Here is a 22329-nt window from a genome sequence, read left to right as displayed (position 1 = left end):
TTGTACTGTCACTTTCTCCTGTAAATAGAAGTCCATTTTATTTTATTTTATTTTATTTTATTTTATTTGCCCCGAAGAATAAATAAGAAAACTCTTATGTTCAAAGCCTGGTTCGTTTCATGATGGGTAGTAACGTTTTGTATAAAGGGAGGAATGGGGATCATTTTTAAGGAAAGTGACTTGGAGAACAGTAGACACGATGGGTTAGGGTAACTGTTAGTTGCTAAGCGAGTCCTGGATCTTTAACGCCTCTTCTCTGTGTCCTTCCACTTCCTAGCAGCTAAAACTTTCTGACAGAAGCCAAAGCTACAGAGCGACATCCTTGTCTGCCATCATTGTCCTGTAACCTGGGCATGCTTAGAAGTGTCCTCATCTGTCACCTTAACTTGTTCAACATGTGTTCTACAACAGCACACCAAGCATGTTCAGGAATGTGCTCAGCCCATACCAAAACACACACACACACACACACACACACACACACACACACACACACAGACACACACATTCTGTTCTATCAGAAAACCTGAGTTTAATTCCCAGCACCTGTGTCAGGTGGCTTATGATCACCTATAACTCCATCTCTAGCCTTCACAGGCAATCAGACTCACATGCACATACAGCCACATGCACACACACACACACACACACACACACACACACTCCCAAATAAAACCTCCAGGCTTCCTTCCTTCATTCAAGGAGGATGTTGCCTTGCAAATGGCCCCCAAGCTCTCCTTATTTGCTGTGAGAGATCCATCATTCTCCACTCACCTATGTTTGAGCAGTGTTTGTTTCGCTTAGCATGCACTGCGGTGTGAACCGGTTGCATTCTGTTACAAAAGCAACTTCCTGTGTTACCCAAGATGGAGGTTCTTTTGTATCAAATGGATAGAATCTCAAACTAGATGGGATGGTCTGCCAGGCTAAATTACAACCAAGGATAGCATCCCGAGGTGGTGGACACATTAGGAGAGACAGGTGGGAACCAGTCATGCTAGGGCAGTGTCTCTTGACCACCTACAAGATAGAACCTGTGTCTCTGAGTGGATGCTATGCTGGAATCACCCAGGAGCAGTAGTGAAGACCAACGAATTTCCTCCTTCCTGCCTTGGAAGAGTACCGAGCGTCTAGAAATTTCCATGGCATCCCCCTGAAAATTACCAGATTTCTTTTCTCTTGTATCTGGTTGGATGGAGCAAGCTCAGAGTAGATAGCGTAAGGACAAATAAAAGAATGTGGCTTGTGTTACATCTTATGCATGGTGGAATAAGTCCTGCGTTCGGTTTAAAGGAGAAAGATAAAGCCTGCTTAGAGAACCAAATGGAAAAGGAAAAGAACCTCACCTAAATCATCCTAATTCTTCCTTCCTGTGTTAAGTGATCCCGGGACCAAACACAAGTAATTTAGAGCTTTGTTCCAGAAAAATGCCTGCTCCTGAGAGATTAGCCAGGGAACCAACTAAACAGCTTGCTTATCACTACCAACAGCTTGCTCAGTGAGACTCACTGCAAAGGCCTCTCCTTGCTTTGTCTGCCAACCTGAAGCAATTAGGCAACGTCACCAGCCCCTCTCAATACTCCGTGGGAGCCATGATCTCCTCATGCCTGGTTCTCAGGGAGTCCCAAGATGGAGTTACTCTCAACCTTCTTTCCTCTCAAAACCTTCCGAATGGCTTGGCGTAACAAAGTTTAGAACAAAGGTTTCTTTTGAGTTGGAGTGAGTGCTATTGGCTGGAGGGTTTCCTACAGTGTGGGAGGTGTAAACAAAACATTCTCTCTTTTCTATCAAAGGGTTTAATAAGACAAATTCCATTTTATTTTATTTTTTAAAAAAATCCTAACTAAGCCACTTGGCAGAAATTTAAATTTAAATTCTTTTTATTTAAATCAAAATACGTGCTCAAGGTTGCACCTTCTCAAAGATGTCCGTTTGGTTACCAGCTGCACTCTTTTAAGCTACCCACTCCTTCTGAGTGTGAACCAGACTCTGACCACTCAGGGGGAGGAATAGAAGCCCCTGTGTTATGAAAGAAAACCCCTCGAAACTCCTACTGCTTGATTTGCCATAACTATGTCCACTGCTGCAGAACTCAATTTCTTTACCTCGATGGAATACCTTGCCTTGTGTGGTTGTCTTCTTGACTCCCCCCAACCCCAATTCTAACATGAAAGCAATCGAATTCCTATCAAACCCGAAATTAAAATTCAACCTATATATCCATGGCTTAGTAGAAAAATGCAAGTCAAGTCAGGGACCAAAAGAAATCCATTCGGCTGAACCACTTTGATAACTAAGGTTCTGAGTTTTAATTGGGTATCTCATGTCTACTCAGAAACCAAATATGTCAATGATGGGGGTTCCTGGGTAGAAGGGAAGAGCTGAGCTCAGGGTTCCCAGAGAAGAACCTCCGGGAAACCTCATGTTCTGTGACCACAGAGGTAGAGAAGGCAATCAAAGCTTTTCTTGTTTGATGGGTGAAATACTCCAAGCTGGCGTCTTTTAAGCTTGTGTGCACGTTGAGTTCAGAGAGAAGCAGACGTCTAGATGATAAGAACAGCTTTCTGTCGGAAACTTGGTCCTAGTTTATTTCTCCTTCCGGATTCGTCTTTCCTCTGCCTGCTAAGCTGAAGGGGACGGGGCTGTTGGATTAGCTTCCCAGGTACTGAGATGCGTAAGTGTGACAACAGTAGAACTACGGATGGAGGCAGGAGAGGTGGGTCATTGTAGGTCTGGGAAGAACAGAAGGAAGGACTTCCCGAAGACACAGGTCTGTTCAGCTACAGAAGCAGGCCCAGATATTTGAACTGTGTCCTTCTGAAATATGCAGATACCTACACCACCTTGGGGACACACCCATACATGTCCCCAGATGCACCACTAAAAATGTCTCATGATGGACAGGGTGGGGGTTCAAAGAAAGAGTAGGAAGTGAGACCTTTCAAATCTTAAATTGATGGTGTTGTGAGGACATCCACAGCCAATCTGAAGAACCACTTCCTGTCGATCTGAGAGGCCCAGAGGCTCTAAAATGTTTCTGTCTGGTAACATCCTAGTTAAGTTTCTTCTGATATGATAAACTATTACCAAAGTTCCCCATGTGAATATGTATACACACTGACTGCACGTGTGCAGTGACTGGGAAGACTGGAAAATGTAGGTTTTGAAAACCCAAAACCTACTTGATTAATGGTTTTTAAATGCTTTGACCTCCCTTGTAGCCACTGACCAGAGATAGGGAAGAAAGGAGGTTAACAGGAAAAACATAGTTCCTTGGGGCAATTCCAATTTTCATTGTCAGAATATCATCAGTGCAGTCCAGTAGCACACGCCAAACATGAATGAGTAGTGGCTCCACAATCCAACAGAAACAGCAAGGCTCCCCTGAAACAGCCCAGGTCAGCAGAATCAGCCAGCATAGCACAAGAAGTCCTTTGGTGTATTTCTTTCTACAAAGTGAAGACCAGGGAAGACCAGTGAAACATTGCACAGCATAGCAATGCAAGAGCTTCCTCTCGCTGTGTGGGGTCCTATTTATCTTCTTTCTAAACATCACATGCCCTCTTACGTGTCTGTTTTCAGCAAAACGCAAAACATCACGTACCCTCTCACGAGACAGCTTCCAGCAAAACATTACACGCCATAACTAAGTCCTTAAAGAAACCAGAAACTTCAACTTCAAGAAGACAGCGTCAGACTCACAGTATCACTTACTGCTGCCATGTGAATGCTGGGAACTGAACCTGGGTTCTCTGCAAGAGTGGTAAGGGCTCTTAATTTCTGAGCCACCTCTTCAGCCTCTCGCTGGGATTCTTGACTTTAACGACAGGACAAAATTTCGGGACTAGTCAAGAAAACTCAGTAAGCATCTTAATTTGGAGAGAGGGTGTGTGCAGAGAAAAAGGGTGTGTTCACTGTTAAGCTACTTTAGAGAACATGCCGTTTAAAGGAGGGTATTTATAACAAAGGAGAGAAAAGAATATGTTGGCCTACTCATTTCTTCATCAAAAGGATTTTTTATAGTAAAATGATAGGGTTTGGGCCAATTTTGTATGTAAGAAGAAATACAACTAAGATAAAAAAAAATAACTGAATAAAAGTTAAAAGTCAAAGTCATTTAATCATACCCAGGTTTCTTTAAAACATGGCTTTGCCCTGAGCATGATTCACTGCTGCCTTAACAGTCTAGGTAGTAATGTTTTCAGGAAGAGGGTATTCCCTCTAGGTATAGTTTTGGCTTAAGGAAATCCCCAGGTAGCTATGTCAAAACTCTACACTGAGTCAGCAGGAGATGCCAGTCAAGGGCACAGACAACTTGGATTGGTCAGGGTGAGGGGTTCTCTTCCCTTCTCATGTTTTCTTAACCTTTTCTTATCTTCCTACCCTGCCTTGCTTCTGGCAAGTTGACAGTTGTAAATAAGGAAATGATTTTTGGGTTCAAAGTTACTTGCAAGTGGGAAGACCGGAACTGGTGGTACAGTTATCTATGGGAGGGAGGAGCAGGTGGTTCTCTGAGTATGTTGTTGGTTGCTGACAAAAACAAACAAACAACAAAACATGGAGAGGAGAGGGTCTAATGGCTTTCTGGTTATAGTTCATCACTGATGGAGCCAAGCCAAGCTCAAGGTAGGAGCGTAGAGGTAGAAGCTGAAGCAGAGACTACAGAGGACAACTGCTTATTGACTTGTTCCCCATGATGGGCTACATTTTTAATTTAAAAAAATGTTTTATTTACATGTATGAGTAGTGTGCCTGTGTGCATATATCACATGCATGCCTTGTGCCCTCAGAAGCCAGAAAAAGGATTGGTTCCCTGCGACTGGAGTTACAGATGTTTTTGAGGCACCATGTGGGACTGGCAAGAACTGAACTTGGGTCCTCTGCACAAGCAGCCAGTGCTCTTAAGTGCTCAGCCGTCTGTCCAAACACAGCTGTTTTCTTGTACAACCTAGGGCCACCTATCTAGGGACGGCACTGCCCACAGTGGGCTTGGCTCTCCCCCACATCAGTGATTAACAGAAATTAAAAAAAATTCCCCCACAAAGATGCCCACAGGAGGCAACTCCTTAGCTGAGGTTCCTCTTCACAGATGACTCAAGTTTGTGTCAAGCTGACAGAACTAACCCCCAGTTTCTTGATACCTAGATATGAACCATGTTCTGTGTGCAAAATTGTAGATTCAGATATACTCTATGAAGTCAGGAGATGGGAGATAATTATTACTGATTTTTCCCTCTAATTGTCTGGATTTGAGGACAAAAAAGAATCTCACTGCATTCAACTGCACCATGTAAATATTTCTTGGAAATAACTTGCTTCGTTTTTATTTTAAAAGAAGCTACTAGAATTAAGCCCTGTTTTCTAGAACAACATGACAAGCACATTTATAAAAGCGAATGTACTAAGAATTATGTAAGAATGCTGAAATCATTTCTCTCTTTGTAGACAGGCATAGAGTTCTTTTCTATTTATATGCAAATGTCAGATTGCATAGCTTATTATATATATTTTTTTGCACAATTCTCAAATCATATTTATTGCACAGAGTTTAGATGAGTGGAATCCTGGGTTGATAGCAAGGCTATTCTGATATTAGGCTTAGAAAATTCATCTCCGCACTGAAATGTGCTTTTTCACTCCGCATATGGCATGCTCTAGACATATTAATTTTAATACCTACATTGCTCCATTTTGCACAAGAATATAATGATTTGCTGGTTTTAAAGGCTTTGAATTTTAATCATTTTTAAAGAGTGTGTGTGTGTGTGTGTGTGTGTGTGTGTGTGTGTGTGTGGTGTACACACACGTGCATGCAGTTACCTGGCAATGCCAGAAGAGAATATCCAATTCCCTGAATCTGGAGTTCAAACATTTGTGAACCCCTGACATAGGTGCTGGGAATCTAACTATGTCCTCTGTGAGAGCATTTTATGCCCTTAACCTCTGAGCCATCTCTCTAGCCTCTGGCCTAACATTTTAAAGGAGACAGGCGCCTTTTAGATGTGCAGAAATGCCCACTTTTCCCTTAAATGTCTGCCTGGTTTTAACTTTCGAGTATCTCCTGAGTTACCTGAGTTAGTGTAAGCTTCTCTGGCTTCTCTTTATCTGATTGCCTCTTTTGTCCCTGCGTTTTTAAGTCCTTTCTGGGAGAGCTGCCTGTAATTAAAATGATTACTAATTGTATTTTTAATCAGTTCCTGCCTAATGAGAAATTACAAAAACAATTTGGTCCCTGCCGGCAGGTGAGTGACCAGAAAATAATTGCTATTTAAGTGATGAAGTTCCTCACATTTAAAGGCTTTCCCACAGATGAGGTCTCCTGAGAAAGGGGGGGAGGAAGGCTGGGAGGGGGAGGGGGAGGAGAAAGGGGTAGAAGGGAGGAGGAGTTGGAGGGGAAGGAGGAGGGAGAGGGAGAGATATCTCTTTAGGTTGAGGTACAAGTAGGAGAGGGAAAAAAAGGTGAACTTTGGATGTGGTCTCATCTGCTTCTGTCTTAGATACTTTTCCTATCCCTTTGGTAAAATATTCTGGAAAAAGCAAAGGAAAGAAAGAAGAGTTTGTTTTGGCTCAGACTTCGACAGAACAGACCGTCATGTTGGCGAGGACAAGAAGGCAGGATGCCGAGCTGGCTGGTTACATTGTATCCACTGTCAGGAAGCAGAGAGGTGGGTACTGGTGCTCCGGTTGTTTTCTCCTTTTTTGACCCAAGACTCCAGCCCAAGGGACGGTGCTGCCCACGTTTAGGCTAGGATTTCCCACTCTATTTAACCCAATCAAGATAGTTTCTCATAGACATTCACAAAGACTGATGTAGATAATCCCCTCATAAGTGTGCCCAGGACGCTGTCTCCCGGTGATCCTCCCTCCTGCCAAGTAGACAAGCAACATTAACCACCACAGCTTCTAAACTTCAAAGGACGAGGAAATGTGAGAGAGGTCTGGGGCGTTTGTTGAGGACGCATTTGTTCCCGGTGCATTTAGACATTCTCCAGAACTCTGGCGGCAGTGGCGTCAAGCCAAGAATACTCCGAGAAATGGTTCTGAGAAGTGATTGATTGGCTGTCTTGGTTTTTAGGGCTGTCATTCGCCACTGTGTGGTGTTTCCTTAGTTCACCTTCATTTTCTCCTTCCTAGCCAGTCCCGTTTCTTCTCAACTGGGCTCCTTCTCTATAGCTCTAATGTCTGCTTGTGGTGGGCATTGTGATGTCAAGTCGTTTTAATTGACTTTACTGAGCACACAAATCCTCCGCTCAGAGACATAAACAAAGAGAGAGCCTTCCGTGTGGGTGTCACGGCCCCTGCGACCCTGAAGTACCCAGTTTTCCCATGGTTACTATCTTCTTAAAATTTGCCTATAGTAGGTTTAATTAGGAGTCATATGCCACCTTCAGCCTGCTCCTTTATTTGTTGATTGAGGTAAGACGGCTAGGGTTCTCAGTAGCGAAGCCCAACTTGTAAGAGCAAAGGCTTCTGGGATAGAAGAGCAAAAGAGTCTGACTTTTTTTTTTTTTTTTTTTTTTTGGTTCTTTTTTTCGGAGCTGGGGACCGAACCCAGGGCCTTGCGCTTCCTAGGCAAGCGCTCTACCACTGAACTAAATCCCCAACCCTGAGTCTGACATCTTGTGCTCAACAGGTCTCCACCTGTTGTTTCAGGCTTAGAGATATTGGGCCATAGGGGATGAACAATAGTTCTAGAAATTGTCAGTACCACAATTTGGCAGATTTGGCAGATGATATGGGGAGCTCAAGGCCCCCACCTCTGTCTGTCACTGCTTCCCTGTTTCACAGGGCTCTCGCCAGTCCTGGCGAATGCGGTCTGGTTGCATGGAACATAACTACGGTGGGAGAAAAGGGAGTGGTTTGCTGTTTCTTATACACCCTTAGATTTAGAGAAAGCTGCAGAGGCCACAGGCATTCCACTGTCCACCAGGGAGAAATATGACGCCAGGCAGTGTCTTCCAATGAGGTAGGAAGGTCCAGGTGACGTCCACAATCCAATTCTAAAACTTAGGATCCATCACAGAGGTGAACGGCTTCCTTTGCCAAGTCGAACGAGGGCCAGGTTGGAGACCTTTCTGGTTGGCAGTAAACGTTTACCTCACAAAAAAAGGACACAATTTTAAAATTAGTTGTTTTATTAAATTTTTTTTTCATGCGGTATAATTTGATCATATTCTTTCTCCTCCTCTACTCCTCCTAGGTCCTCCCCCCACTTCCCTAGCCACTCTTAATTTTCTCTCTCTCTCTCTCTCTCTCTCCCTCTCCCTCTCCCTCTCCCTCTCCCTCTCCCTCTCCCTCTCCCTCTCCCTCTCTCTCTCTCTCTCTCTCTCTCTCTCTCCCAAAACAAAACAAGACCAAAAAAGTATAAAACCAAAACCAATAAGACAAAAAAACAAAAACAAAGCAAAACAACAACGAAAAAACCCAAACAATACAAAACCAGAGAGTTCACAAAGACTCATGGGGTTCATTTTGTATTGGCCAACTACTCATGCATGCACACAGAACCTGCCCTGGGATGCTATTGTTAAGGGACCCTGACACTCTGCTGGAGAAAACTGGCTTCCCCTTTTCCAGAAGGTAGAAATCGTAAACAGCTTTTTGATTAGGGGCCTATGTCCCCTTCTCAGTACTGGGATTTTTATGACTCATTTTGTGTTGTTTGTTCATGCATGACTGACCCCTGTCACACCTTTACTCCCTCCCCCATCTGCCCTGGAAGTGGGGGAGGTCTTTTCTGTCCCATCCACTCTCCATCTGGGACTCTAGCCCCACCCCCTGCTCTGCCCGCAAGGTGCTATCCAGCTGCCCTAGCTCCCCAATGCTGTGTCTCACAGCAGTCCAAAAAATAGCCTGAGATACCGATGCCGTGGGGAGAGAGCTCTTTAATTTGCAGAGCCAACGCCATGCTATTTCACTCGGACTTACTCCTTTTCCCAACCGTTACATCATCCATGCGTACAAATGTGGGTCTGATTTATTCCTTTCCAGTTGCTAATTAATAGAGATTCACAATCCATTTTCCCAGCCCCGTGGGTCCAGATGTGTTTCAGAATGTAAACATCGCTTGGAGTTTACACACCGGTAACACATTTATCTCCCGTGTCTTACTTAGCATATCCCATTGAGGTCTAGGGGCAAGGACTTCACAACCAGACATATTAATTTGGGGGCAGTGAGACATACAGAAATTTATGTTCAATGTCGTAAGTGAAGGAAACAGACCAATGATCAGCCTCCTGATAAATTAGATTGGGTGTTGCTGTCAAAAAAAAAAAAAAAAAAAAAAAAAGGTTTGGCTTTCAGCAAACAAGACAACAACAACAACAACAAAAATCAGAGTTTTAGCCTGCAGAGATTTTTAAAGTTTCAGAATGAGGAGCGATTGCAGACTTGACATTAGTTGCTTGTATCTTCCACACTATGTAGTGGGCAAGCGAACCTGGAGCATTTTCCACTGGGATCCCACAGGACAGGGTCTTCTTTCCCCACGGAGGTCTCCTCTGTTGTTCAAATGTGTCCCTCCTACAGACGGTAGAGCCTAAAACAGAGTGGTCAGGCAGACTTTTCAAGATGAGGAAATACTCCATCATCCATATTTGCTAGTCGGTTAACTGTTAACCACGTATGTCTATCAAGAATTTAGTCATGTTTGCTTATCTGGGAAACTGAAGTTTTAATTATATTTAATTTCAATGAATTGACTTCTTATTTATTTTCAAATCACTGTGCAAAGTAATGGGCTCCTTCATCATATGTTTCATATATATTGATCCTTTCCCCCACTCCCCTGGACTATCTCTTACCCTTTTTCTTTTGATTTTCTTCCCCTCCCAGTAATCTTCCCTTATCTCTCATGTCACCATGTTATATATATTCTGTTACTTTGTTTCTCTCCTCTCTTTCTTAGGACCTCTTTCTTTTTAAACTCTCATGGTCCCATTTCTAGTCACATGACCTACATCTCCACACGCATACAAGCACATACACATACAACATACATGCAACTTAGACACAAATGGAAATCCAGGATCTGCATATGAGAAAGAAGAGGCCCGTTTCTCTTTCTGAGCTTCAGTTACGTCACTGAGCAGTAATTTCCAGACCCATCCATATTCTTGTAAATGTTATTTTCTTTAATGGTTGAGCAGAATTCCCTTTTGTACATACATACATGTATCACATTTTCTTCACCCTTTTCTCTTTTGCTGGACATCTAGACTGGTTCTATTTCCATACCATTGTGAACAGAGCAGCAGTAAACATGGATGTGCAAATGTCACTCCACTGTGGGAGGACCTTAAATCTTGTGACTAGGAACGGCATAGCTAGATCTCACAGTACTCCTGATTCAGTTTTTTTCTTTAGAAGCCTCCACACTGATTTCCATAGTGGCTACACCATTTACATATCCACCAACAGTGAACAGGGGCTCCCCTTTCCCCACGCCCCCACTAGCACTTTAGCCATTTGTTTTCTTGATGGTAGCCGTTCTGACCTGAGGGGAATAGAATCCAAAAGTGGTTTTAATTTGTGTTTTCCTAATGGCTAAGGCTGTTGAGTGCTTCTAAAAATATTTATTGACCATTTGTGCCTCCTCTTCTATTCAGTTAGCCCATTTATTGATTGGAATGTTGGGCTTTGGCATTTACATTTTTCAGTTCCTTATAGAGTCCAGATATTAAGCCTTAGCCCGAAGTATATTGGCAAATACGTTTCCCTCTTATTGTGTAGCCTGTAATTTCTTTTGCTGCGCAGATGCCATTTAATTTTATATAATTCCATTGGCTAGTTCTCATGGGTATTTTTTGCCCTGTTTCAACTAATTTCATTTAAATAGGTGGATGGGCTCTAGAACCCTTTAGGAATAAAGGAAGAGTCATCAGAAAGACTAAGGGTCAATAACAGAAGATAGAATGATTCCACAAATGAAGAAAAGCTTCCATTTTCCTTTTGAAACCTGAAGAGTTTCCTTGGTGCTTTAAGGGCATTGGTGCTCAGCCTTTAATGTTCCAGGTTCTCTGGCTTGTAAACTCAGAACAGCCCACCAAGAAAGGGCTTCAGAGAGGCAAGCAGAATTTTTCACCTTGTTAGGGTAAGCTCATGCCTTCCCAATACACATCATCCAGGTTTTATTTTATTTGCATTTAATATTTTTTATGTGTGCATACACATGTGCCTATGTGCTCATGTGTGAGTGCAGTGCCTGAAGCGCCCAGAAGAGGGTGTCAGATCTCCTAGAAATGGAGTTACAGAGGGTTGTGGGCCATCTATCATCATAGGTACTGGGAACTGAACTCAGGTCCTCTGGAAGAGCAGCCATTGCTCTCAACTATGGAGCTGTCTCTCCATTTCTAACAAATGCAATTTTTTTTAAAAAAATGAGATGTGTAGCTGTTTTGTTCCATGTTCACATTTCTTACAAAGTGTTAACAAAATTCAGATTCCAGTCACACAGAGCTTGAGCTGAAAGTAGGAAGATGACTCTGAGAACGGAAGTGATTTTCAACACATGACTAAGAAACTCGGTTACAGATCTCTCCAAACTGCAAACTGCTTGTGTTTAAAAAAGAAAAAAGAAGAAGAAGAAAGAAAAAAAAGCCACCCCATAAATGGTCGATACAAGCTGCAGCAGCAGTCACTCATGTCTGATTGATCGCCTGCCTTTGAAGGTGAAAAAGTATAAATAGTCTGAAAGGAAAAAACACAGCAAGGGGCTATTGATCCAGCTTAAGTGTTCCAAGGGCAGGCCAGAAGTACAAGCAGGAGGCATGGGGGGGGGCAATAGCAGCACATAGCTGCCTTCACCAACCTGCTCTGTTCTTATTCTGTGGGTTTATACACTCACTGGCCACCCCACCACAGACCGAATAGGAGCATTTCACAAACAGGATGGATGAAAGTCCTCTGAGTACATAGCCTTGCATCCTTTTGGGGGGCATGACTTAATTTGGGTTTCTATTGCTATGATAAAATACCAGATCCAAAGCAACTCAAAGGAGAAAGGTCTATTTGTTCTTAGACATCTAGGTAACAGTGATTGCTCAGAGAAGTCGGAGTAAGAGCTGATGCAGAGATCACGGAGGAATGCTGCTTACTGGCTTGCTCCCCATGGCTTGCCCAGCCTGCTTCCTTAGAGCACCCAGGATCACCAGCCCAGGGGTGGGCCATCTACAGTATTCTGGACCTTTCCACATCAATCATCAATCAAGAAATGTCACCACAGGCGCTCTCCCATAGGCCAATTTGCTGGGGTACTTTCTCAGTTGAATTTACCTCTTGGGTCAAGTTGACCAAAAACTAGCCAGCACCGGGTGGCTCACATGACATTAGTACCAGGTCCAGTGGGTCCCATGCCATTTCTTGTCCTCCTTGGACAACTGGATTTACACATGCACACACAAACGCACACGCACACGCACATGCATACATGCACACATCTTAAAGAGAAGGAAAGAAACCAAGGAGTCTTGGGGGACGTGGCTTGTTCTTTCTTCACAAGAATATTCTTATAAGCTCATGGACCTATATTGTAATCTACTTTACGTTATTTAAAATCGCTTGCAAATACATGAAGACGAGAAGACAAGAGGCTTGTTTGTCTGTCTATGTATTTACTTGAGACAGGATCTCATTGTGAAGTGCTGGCTTGCCTAGCTATGTAGCTAGTTCCTAGATGGAATATGTAGTCCATCTTCGCTGGCCTTGACCTTCAGCGATTCAACTGCCTCTGCCTCTGAGGATTGAAGGTAGGAGCCACCACACTCAGCCAGTCTTCTTAATCTTAACGTGAAAATTACTAATAAGTTTGTCTCCATAGTGAAATAATTTTGTATTTGCCTATGAATATGTTTTCATTGCTTACCAAAACCAGAGAAATTATTGGTTAGAAAAGAACGCGCGCGCGCGCGCGCGCGCGCGCGCGTGTGCGTGTGCGTGTGCGTGTGTGTGTGTGTGTGTGTGTGTGTGTGTGTGTGCGTGTGTCCTGAGGAGAGCAGGCGTGAGTAATCCTCCCACTGAGATGATTGGCATCTGTTGCATCCCTCTGAACCTTTTATGGTTTCATTCTCCAGCTACTGGGGTTGGGGGTGGGGTTGGGAAGAGGTCCAGGTAGAGGAGACCAGTGTGGTTTTCACATCTCCTCAGTGTAGTGCTATGACTTGGTGAATTTGCTTTAAATCTTTGCCAAGAGGTCTTAGAATGCATGGGGCATTCATTTACAGGTAACCATTAAGTACACGGGTGATATGTCCTCTACATACAACCCTCTACTGACAAGGAGCATAAAGGAATTAGTCGGAGATCCAATCTCATGTCCTGTAGGCCAACAGGTCCAAGAGACATACTCTGGTCCTTTGTCTTAGTTGGGGCTTCATTGCTGTGAAGAGACGCCATGACCAAGGCAACTTCTAAAGAGGACAATGTTTAATTGAGGCTGGCTTACAGGTTCAGGGGTTCAGTGTCAAGGCAGGAGTAAGGTTCTGGAGGAGCTGAGAGTTCTACATCTTATTCTGAAGGCAAACAGGAGAAGACTGACTTCCCCCTTGGCTAGGAGGAGGGTCTCAATGCCCACCCTCACAGTGACTCACTTCTTCTAACAAGGCCACACCTATTCCAACAAGGCCATGCCTCTTAATAATGTCACTCCCTGGGCCAAGCATATTCACACCATCACACACTTCAAGGGACCTTTGGTGCTGAGGAGTCCAATGGTTTAAAAGACCTTTCTATTTTGTCTCTAGATCAACTTTTCTATTTCACCTTTCCAGTTCCTTCACAAATGCCTGGTCCCCATTCTATACTAATTTATCTTTGCTTTTATCCAAGTCTTTACCTCAGGCTGGCTGCTGAGAGAAGCCAGACACAAGTGATAGCATACCCTACCATTTCCGTTACAGTAAATGTCCAAAAAAGGCGAGATCCTATAGTGAGGAGATAGATTATTGGTTCATTGGAATCTTGAGGTAACTTTCCACTTGTGGTTTCTGATCTTTCTTTTTTCTCCCAAGGTATGATAAGTGGAAGAAGAGATGTGAGTTTCTTCTTGATCCATCTCTGAAATCATTCAAGGCTCCTTGCTGCTTTCAACATAGCTTTTGTGGAGAGACAGTGTCCACTGGATCTCTCAGTCTTTCTGCGGGCATCTCTGGCCACAGTGAAAGGGTAGCCATCTCTCAGAGAATCTCACTCGATGGCCAGCACCCAGTGCCTCCTCCTAGCCAATCACTCTGGACAGAGACAAAGGATGAGCTTGCTCTAGGGGACACAACAGAACCAGCCAAGCTTTTTCTTTTACCTCTGCTCTTTACATCAAAGACCCATGTGACACCGAGACCAGTGCCGTTGACCCATGATATGTGAAAGCCAGGCTCTGTGTGGTGTCTACATAAGGAGCTAACTTGAGTGAAAATAGATTCCCTATAAACATCACCTTGAGATGTCTGTGTACCCTTGGAGAAGTCTCTTCCAGGGGATGTGTTAAGTGAACTTACAGCCATGCTGACACTAGTATCTTCTATGATCTGCTGGGGCTCTTTCTTAGGGTTTTCATTGCTGTAAAGAGACACCATGATAAAGGAAACTCTTATAAGGGATAACATTTAATTGGCTTACAGGTTCTGAGGTTCAGTCCATTATTATCATGGAGGGAGCATGGCGCTGGAGGAGCTGAGAGTTCTACTTGTTCCAAAGGCAAACAGAAGACTGGTCTCCTCAGGCAGCTAGGAGGAAGCTCTCTTTGCAACCCCCACAGTGACTTTCTTCAACAAGGCCACACCTCCTCCAACAAGGCCACACCTCCTCCAACAAGGCCACACCTCCTCCAACAAGGCCACACCTCCTCCAACAAGGCCACACCTCCTCCAACAAGGCCACACCTCCTCCAACAAGGCCACACCTCCTCCAACAAGGCCACACCTCCTCCAACAAGGCCACACCTCCTCCAACAAGGCCACACCTCCTAATAATGCTACTCCTTGCACCAAATGTATTCAAACCACCACGGGTCCTACACAGGCACAAGCTGAGGCAGATGGATGGCTATGAAAAGGCAGTGGAGCATCCTATGCTCCCTACCCCTCCAGGAACATACTTGCACTTATGTAACAAAGAAAACAGATCCTTCATAGAGCAAAGCCAACCCAATGGAGAAGCAGGGCTGACCAGAAGACAACAGCCTCCATGTCTGTCTGTGTGGCTCCAGTTTCATTCCCAGCAAATCAATGGGATGAAGTTTCATTACTTGAATCCACAAAATACATGGTGTACTCATAACTGCTAAACTTACTTAGGTTTTCTTGAAAATGTTCTTGGTCTGTGTAATGGTTTGTGTATGCTTGGCCCAGGGAATAACACTATTAGGAGGCGTGGCCCTGTTGGAGTAGGTGCGTCACTGTAGGCGTGGCCTTTAAGTCCCTCATTGTAGCTGCCTGGAAGCCTGTATTCTGCTAGCAGCCTTCAGATGTTGAACTTTCAGCTCCTCTTGCACCATGCCTGCCATGCTCCTGCCTTGATGATAATGGACTATACCTCTGAACCTGTAAGCCAGCCCCAATTAAATGTTCTTTATAAGAGTTGCCTTGGTCATGGTGTCTAAAACCCTAACCAAGACAATCTGAGGACATGTTTATATCAGAGTATTTGACTTTATGCTAGTTTGCCTCTGCCCAAGTCTTTCTTCCTCTTCCTCCTCCTCCTTGTTCTCTTCCTCTTCTTCCTCCTTCTCCTCTTTCTTTACTTCCTCCTCCCCCTCATTCTTCTCTTGCTTTTGGGGGTGAGAGCATAAACACCTGTATGTGTGAAGGCCCGAGGTCATCCTTGGTCAGGTCCTCAGATGTTTTTAGACAGACATGGTCCACCTTGTTTTTAGATTCTGGGTCTTATCACTTCTCAGCCTTTTGGCTAAGATCAAGTGTAGATACTGGGTCTTTCGTTGGCTCAGCATTCAACAATTCAGCTAGTCTGATTGGCCAACATGGCCCCAAGGATCCTTCCTTCTTTATCGCCCTAGTGCTGGCATTGCTGAGGCTACTGTCCACAGACTTATGGTTCTGAAGACCATACTCAGGTCCTCATGCTATCTTAGGTGCCAAACAAGCTATCTTGCCTAGCCTTCAATCTCTCTTTTATAATGTTCTTCTGTCTCTCTTCATCATTTTTAAAGGAAGCTCACCAGACACAGGGTCCCGTTGCCTGTTGAGTCCCTAAATATTTTGGCTTTGGGGAAGAATGTGCATTCTTCTCCCTGTGTTGATTAACACGATTGCTTCTAAGAACTGTCCTCCACCATTTTTGGAAGAGCATCCCAGTTCTTTGACCACCATTGTCAACAACAATTTTTCAAGATAGGGATTGATGTGAAATAGACATGGGGTATGAGCATTTAGGATGATGACCATGCCATATACACAAAGGTCTCCATTAGTTTTTGTTTGTTTTGTTGTTTTGTTGTTGTTTGTTTGTTTACGAAACAGGTTTTTACTGTGTTGCCCATGTAGGTGTTTAACGTAACAGCCTGGCTTCAGACTTACAGAGATTGCCCACTTCTGCCTGATATGCAGGGACTAAATGGCCTGGGGATTTATTTATTCTTTTTCCCAGGTGAAGGTGGCCTCTGGCATGATGGTGCTTTTTCATTCATGTGCCCTGGGTCATTGCTGAGTCAAAGAAACGGCTTTGAACCTCCTTCGTCTAAAAGCAGACTGTAGCCCGAGTGTATCTGAATGGACAAATCACACTCCTTGTTTCTGAGCGTGGAAATATAGCCAGAGTCAAAGCAAAATTTCCACCGCATTAAAATTAAAGTTGAGAATGACTTCACTCTGGGCTGCTCTAAGAGGAGAAATACATCAGGCCCTGGTTTAATCTCACTTTGTCTGAAACACAAGCGAGATAGTCTTTGAAAGTGAGAGGATCACCGATCTTCACTTTGACTTTGCTCAAGGGGAAAACAAACTCTTTTGGGCCTTTCTGGCTGTGGGAAAGTTTCGCCTAAGGAGACTGAAGGTGGGGAATTAATCTTCTGGTCTTCCCTGGGGATCCAGCTAAGCAGAGGGCTCTCGGTCCTCAGGAAGCATAGCCTGGGGTGGCAGAACTGAAAAGAGGCTTTAAGAAAAGATCTACATCTCAAAGAACTGAAGAGAAACTTAACTCTGGCTGCTTAGAAGCAAGGAGAATGACCTCTGGGGTTTTATTTGTGTCCTACCAGATGCAAGAGGGTGGCTACCTACATCAAGAACCAGCAGGTTGCCCTGGCAACAGGTAACTCCCTGCTCTCAGGGTTCTGATGTTATAATGAGTAGAAGGAATGTTCTATAAAGATTGTGTTCAGGGGCCTCAGAGATGGTGTTCTGAGCTCAGAGCAGCTCAAGGCCACCCTTTCCCAAGGGCAGTACCAGAGAACACTTCAGAGCTTCAAAATACGATGACAAAATGGCAAAAGTGTCCCGGTGGCTACTCAGGAATGCTGCTCATCAGCTCCCTGGCCCCCATGAGAATAGATCAGCATTTTCCTTGTGTTTTTTCTTCATCTTCCCCATGTGTTTGGACGAGCCCCCAGTGTCTCTCAGGAAGGCTACTTGAATTATGGAGGCCCAGCCTTTCTGTGCGAACTGTAAGAAAATAACGGAACAGATTTGAGGTATTTCATGGAGTGTTTATAAGACCTTAGCTCCCCCGGGGAGCCAGTGAGAGTTTTGTGGGAGAGGAGCCTTCCTTGGGACATTGGAGCAAGTCACCCCATTGGCTCACCTGCTAACAGGGTCAGAGATCAGCAGGGACAGGTGACCATCATTCTGTAAACTGCCTGGCAGGAATGAGGACGGTCTAAAAACACACATGTCTCTCCGTTTGGCCATCAAACTACTGAAATAATGACCACCAAGAGGTTGAAATTTCCTGGAGAGTCTCGTGTTGGTAGAAGGTAGGGGATGGACCCTGAGGCCAGTCGCAGCAGGGGAGGGGGTAGTAGTGAGGGGTGGTGGTGGGATGTGTTAGGGGACCGGCTTGTCTTCTGGAATAAGAATTCACACAATTCTGACAACTTCTCTGACCACCTTGTAGGAGAGATTGGAGCTTGGACAAGGATGATGAGTGGGACCATTCCCTGGCCAGGACTGCTTAGGACCCTGGTCCTTTATATCAATCTAAACCTCATGACGGAACCCCTGAGATGGACCTGGAGGTCACAGTATTGCTTTGTTCTTCCCACCTTGAGAAATATTCTCTTTCTTCGTTTCTCCATTAGCTGTGACTTTAAGTGGAATATTGATGATCCAGCACCCAACCCCCTTTGTTTAGGAGCAGACTCTGACCCTAGCTCCAGTAAGTACTTTGCGGCTACGAAAACTAAGACTCTCCTCACAGGTCTCAGCAAGGTGTGAGGTCTGAAAGATGAATCTAACCTTATCTCGGGTTCAGTCAGACTCTGGAATGAAGAATGAGTTTTACATTCTGAGCACTGAAAACTAAATCAGAGGAAGTTATTACTGGGTGGCATTTGAGAGAGGTATGAAGTTGAAATGTCATCGTCCATAAATAAAGCTTTATTAGAACCAAACTTTGTTTTCAGCTACAGGCCCCGCCCCCTGCAGCAGGCCCCACCCCTCCCTCACAGCTTCTGACAAGCCCCTTAAGGAGAGCCTACCTGTGAGTCTCTGACCCTTTACTTACCATTCCTCAGGTGCCTGGATTCTAGGATGACGGGTGCCATTCTCTTTTAATTATTTATTGATTCTTTGTGAATGTCACATCATGCACCTCAATCCCACTCATCTCCATGTCCCTCCAGATCTGCCCTCTGTCCTGGCAACCTTCTCCCAAACGAAAGTAAAAAAAAAAAAAAAAAATCAAACCAAACCAACCAAACAAAAAGCCATCCCACTTCGGATGCTGCGATGAATCACACAGCTCTCCTTGCAAATGGTCATTGTAATGATTCATTGGCCTGGTTCCAGGTCTGTCTTGCCTACACTATCAATTCTGCATCCTCAATGGGACTCCTCTCGGATATCCTGTTGTTGGACAGGCACCATTCTTACTTCCCCAAGGAAGTTCCTGGATCCGAGATCATCATACTCTAGGATCTTTGAGGCTTACCGATGGTAGCACATCCCACATTCATATAATTGGCTTCAGTAAATGCGCGGCTCCACTATGGCGTCCTCAGACTCTCAAGTCTTTCCCCAAAATTCCATTGACTCTCCCTGACTCTCTGGAGTCTGGCACAGCCTGGCTGCAGGGGGCTGTGAACCATGCATGAACCACAGGGTGCAAGGACACTTCCTCCTCTCTCTAATACCTGTAGGAAGGGACCCTCCCGCATACCCCACCCACTTCCTGAGATGATGTCATGCTGCTGCTGTTCTGTACGTGGTATTAGTAACTCTCAGTAAACCTCTTGCCCCACAGGGCAATCTGTCTCAGTGTTTCCCTTGAACCCCAAACCCTAAACCTTTCACTGTCTACCAGCGTGGCACAAGCACATTGTTTATTACTAGATGTTTTACATTCCCATTTGAGGAATGATTTCCACATCTCTCTGATACATTGACTCAATCAACTGCAGGGGAGTTGCCCAGGGATTGCGTCTAGGACTGTACGCAGCGGCCGGGCGCGTGGTTCCCACAATGACACTTACAGTGTGTAATCAGACCAATGAAAGCCCAGAACATGGGCTTTGCTGAAGTGCTCCCTGTGGTCCACACTCATCTGGAGGACCCTGCCATCGGTTTTAATCCATCAGCGGATCCTCCTAGTGAAGCCCGTGATTTTTGCCTCTTGGAGAAGATAGAGTGTGGATGAGACAGCCTTTGTCTGTAAAATATACTGTGGCTGGACAAACCGGAGTAACAGAGCCCAGAGAGTAAGAGGACTCAGAAATGACTAGTGATCACAGACAGGAGAGAGAAAAGGCTTTCAGCAATCCCTAGGCCGTGAGTGTGCCTGAAGTGAGGGGGTCTTGTGAGAGACAGGAAATAGTTGAGACTTCCGGCAGGCGCAATACTTTCCTAGCTGACTTTATAGTCTACTTACTAATAACTAAACACTAATAAATACTAATATGGTAAAAAGACTAAATAAAAATAATAAAATAAGTAAAAGAATAATAAAACATAGACTAAAATACTAACAAATAACTTTTTGGGGGTGGGTGCCTGGGAACCCTTTTGCTCATTGACTTAAGGATTTCCCCCTGACCACTCAGCAAATCTGTGATGAGCTCTGTATTAGGATTCTCTGGGGGAACAGAATTGATAGAATGAGGGGTGTGTGTGTGTGTGTGTGTGTGTGTGTGTGTGTGTGTGTATCTATATAGATAGATACATATTAGATAGGTATAAATATAGGTAAATATAGATATAGATAATATAAGTAAATATCAACATAGATTAGGTAAAGATATAATTAAATGTAGATAGATAGATATAGATTAGATATAGACGCAGATATAGATATAAAGACAGATATAGATATACATCTAGATATACATATAGTTATAATGTATAGATATAGAGAGGGAGGATTTATTAACGTGGCTCACAGGCTGTGGCCAGTTAGTCCAACCGTGTCTCCCAGTGCAAAGTGTGAGAATCCAGTAGTTGTTCCATCTACAAGGCTGAACATCTCAGCTGATCTTCAGGATACAGTGGACCCTCCAAGAAGCAAGCTCTTGTGTCCGTGAAGGAATGGGCTTGCTGGCGACAGCCAGAGCAAGCAGGCAAAGATCCTAAGCTTTCTTCTTCCCTGCCCTTTGTGTAGGCTGCCACCAGAAGGTGTCGCTTAGATTTAAGACGGGTCTTCCCACCTCAAATAATCTGAAGAAGTAAACATCCCTCACGGGCGTGCCCAGGGGATTTAGTTAATTCCAGGTGTAGTCAAGTAGACAACCAGGATAAGTTCACTCTGTTTGGGAACCTCATAAACTCATAGGCGAGCCTCTCCTATCCGTGAACCACTCTGTACCGGTAAGTCTTCTCCGTAACTGAGAAGACTGGCGGCATTCTGCACATCCTTGTATCGCCAGGATGTAGCTCAGTGCAGGCAATAGAAGAGGTGATTAAAGATTACGGAAGAATGGATGGGTGAAAGGGGCACACAGAACTGCAGGAAAGTATGTAGCCAGACTGGAGCTCGAAGACAATTTTATTACAGTTTAGAAGAAAATCCCCAGAGCAGGCAAGCTGTAATCTCAGCATCTGCCCAGAGGAGGATGGAGGACAGAAGGAAAGAAAGCCATAAGGATTAAGCTGGAAAGGAGGTTGGCATCAGACACTCGGAGGACAAGAAGCCACTAAGGGAGGGGGAGTTTATAGCAAGAGTCAGAAAGCTCGGAATTTGGAAGAAGCCCAAAGTCTTAGGGAAACGCCTGAGAAGTTTCGCTCTTCTGATTTGGGACTCCTCTTGCTGCAACCTGGTCTGCCACTGTGTTAGAGGTGGGGATTCCGGAAGGGAAAATAGAGCATCTCATCAAGAGACTAATGATCCCATCCTTCTCTTCAAGATGGCTTAAGATGAGCTTGCTGTCCCAGGGATGGTCTCTTGGCCAGGTGACTGACCAGCCCTAACTGGAATGTCAGATCTCCATCCAAGCCAGAGATTCTGTTCTCTTGATCAGGAAGCTTTTTGTTTTTCTTAATGGGCATTAGCACTGTTTAACAGATCTGAGGAACTTTAGGTAATAATGGCCCACTGGTATATTCCATAACAGATCCTCACACTGTCCACTACATATCACTCTCGACCTCATTCTGCAACATGTGCATGGTGCTTCCTTAGCACCAGCCTTATCTGGGTCAGATCCAGGGCGTGGGTCACTTCTCCAGCATCATCCCTGCCTTGCCTCACTCATCCCCAAGTCCTGAGTTTCAACCCCTTACTGCATACCAAGTATCCCTTGCCTTTTAAAAGTTAGACGTATTGACTGCAATGTCCTTAGTCACGGATCTCCTTCCCGTCTCCCCTAGCTCTGTATCTTCCTGCAGTGAGTTTCGATATCCCTTCATGTGAAAAACCGTCCAAGGCTCTCTTGAACTGAGACCGTGTCCCCTATCCACACTCTGTCCATGATTCTGTGATTTTTGTCCTTACTGTGTGAGTGTGGCTATGTGTATGATGGCCTGCTTCATTCATGAGCTCTTTTGGGACCAGCGTCTCCATAGGTCCCAACGAAAGAAGCACGAGCTAAGATATACGAATGGGATCTTCTGCGATAAAGGCTTCTGGGCGGAGCTTAACCGAGGAGGGAAACATCTACCATGAATGTGAGTGGTACTGTTCCAGGCACAAGCCCCAGCCTAAATAAAGAAGGCAAAAGGGTGTGAACTGATCAGG

The 22329-nt window shown here is 44.5% G+C and overlaps 1 long non-coding RNA gene across 1 annotated transcript; it reads left to right on the top strand.

The window, feature by feature from the left end:
- Positions 1-17315: 17315 nt before the first annotated feature.
- On the top strand, positions 17316-18556 carry LOC134481188 (uncharacterized). Its single transcript, XR_010056525.1, has 2 exons — positions 17316-17920; positions 18061-18556. It is a non-coding gene; the product is annotated as an uncharacterized LOC134481188 (long non-coding RNA).
- Positions 18557-22329: the final 3773 nt, after the last annotated feature.

This window comes from Rattus norvegicus, chromosome 12, assembly GCF_036323735.1.
Source record: "Rattus norvegicus strain BN/NHsdMcwi chromosome 12, GRCr8, whole genome shotgun sequence".
NCBI classification, from domain to species: domain Eukaryota; kingdom Metazoa; phylum Chordata; class Mammalia; order Rodentia; family Muridae; genus Rattus; species Rattus norvegicus.
Note: the sequence above shows the minus strand (reverse complement) of the source record. Positions and strands in the feature narration are given on the sequence as shown.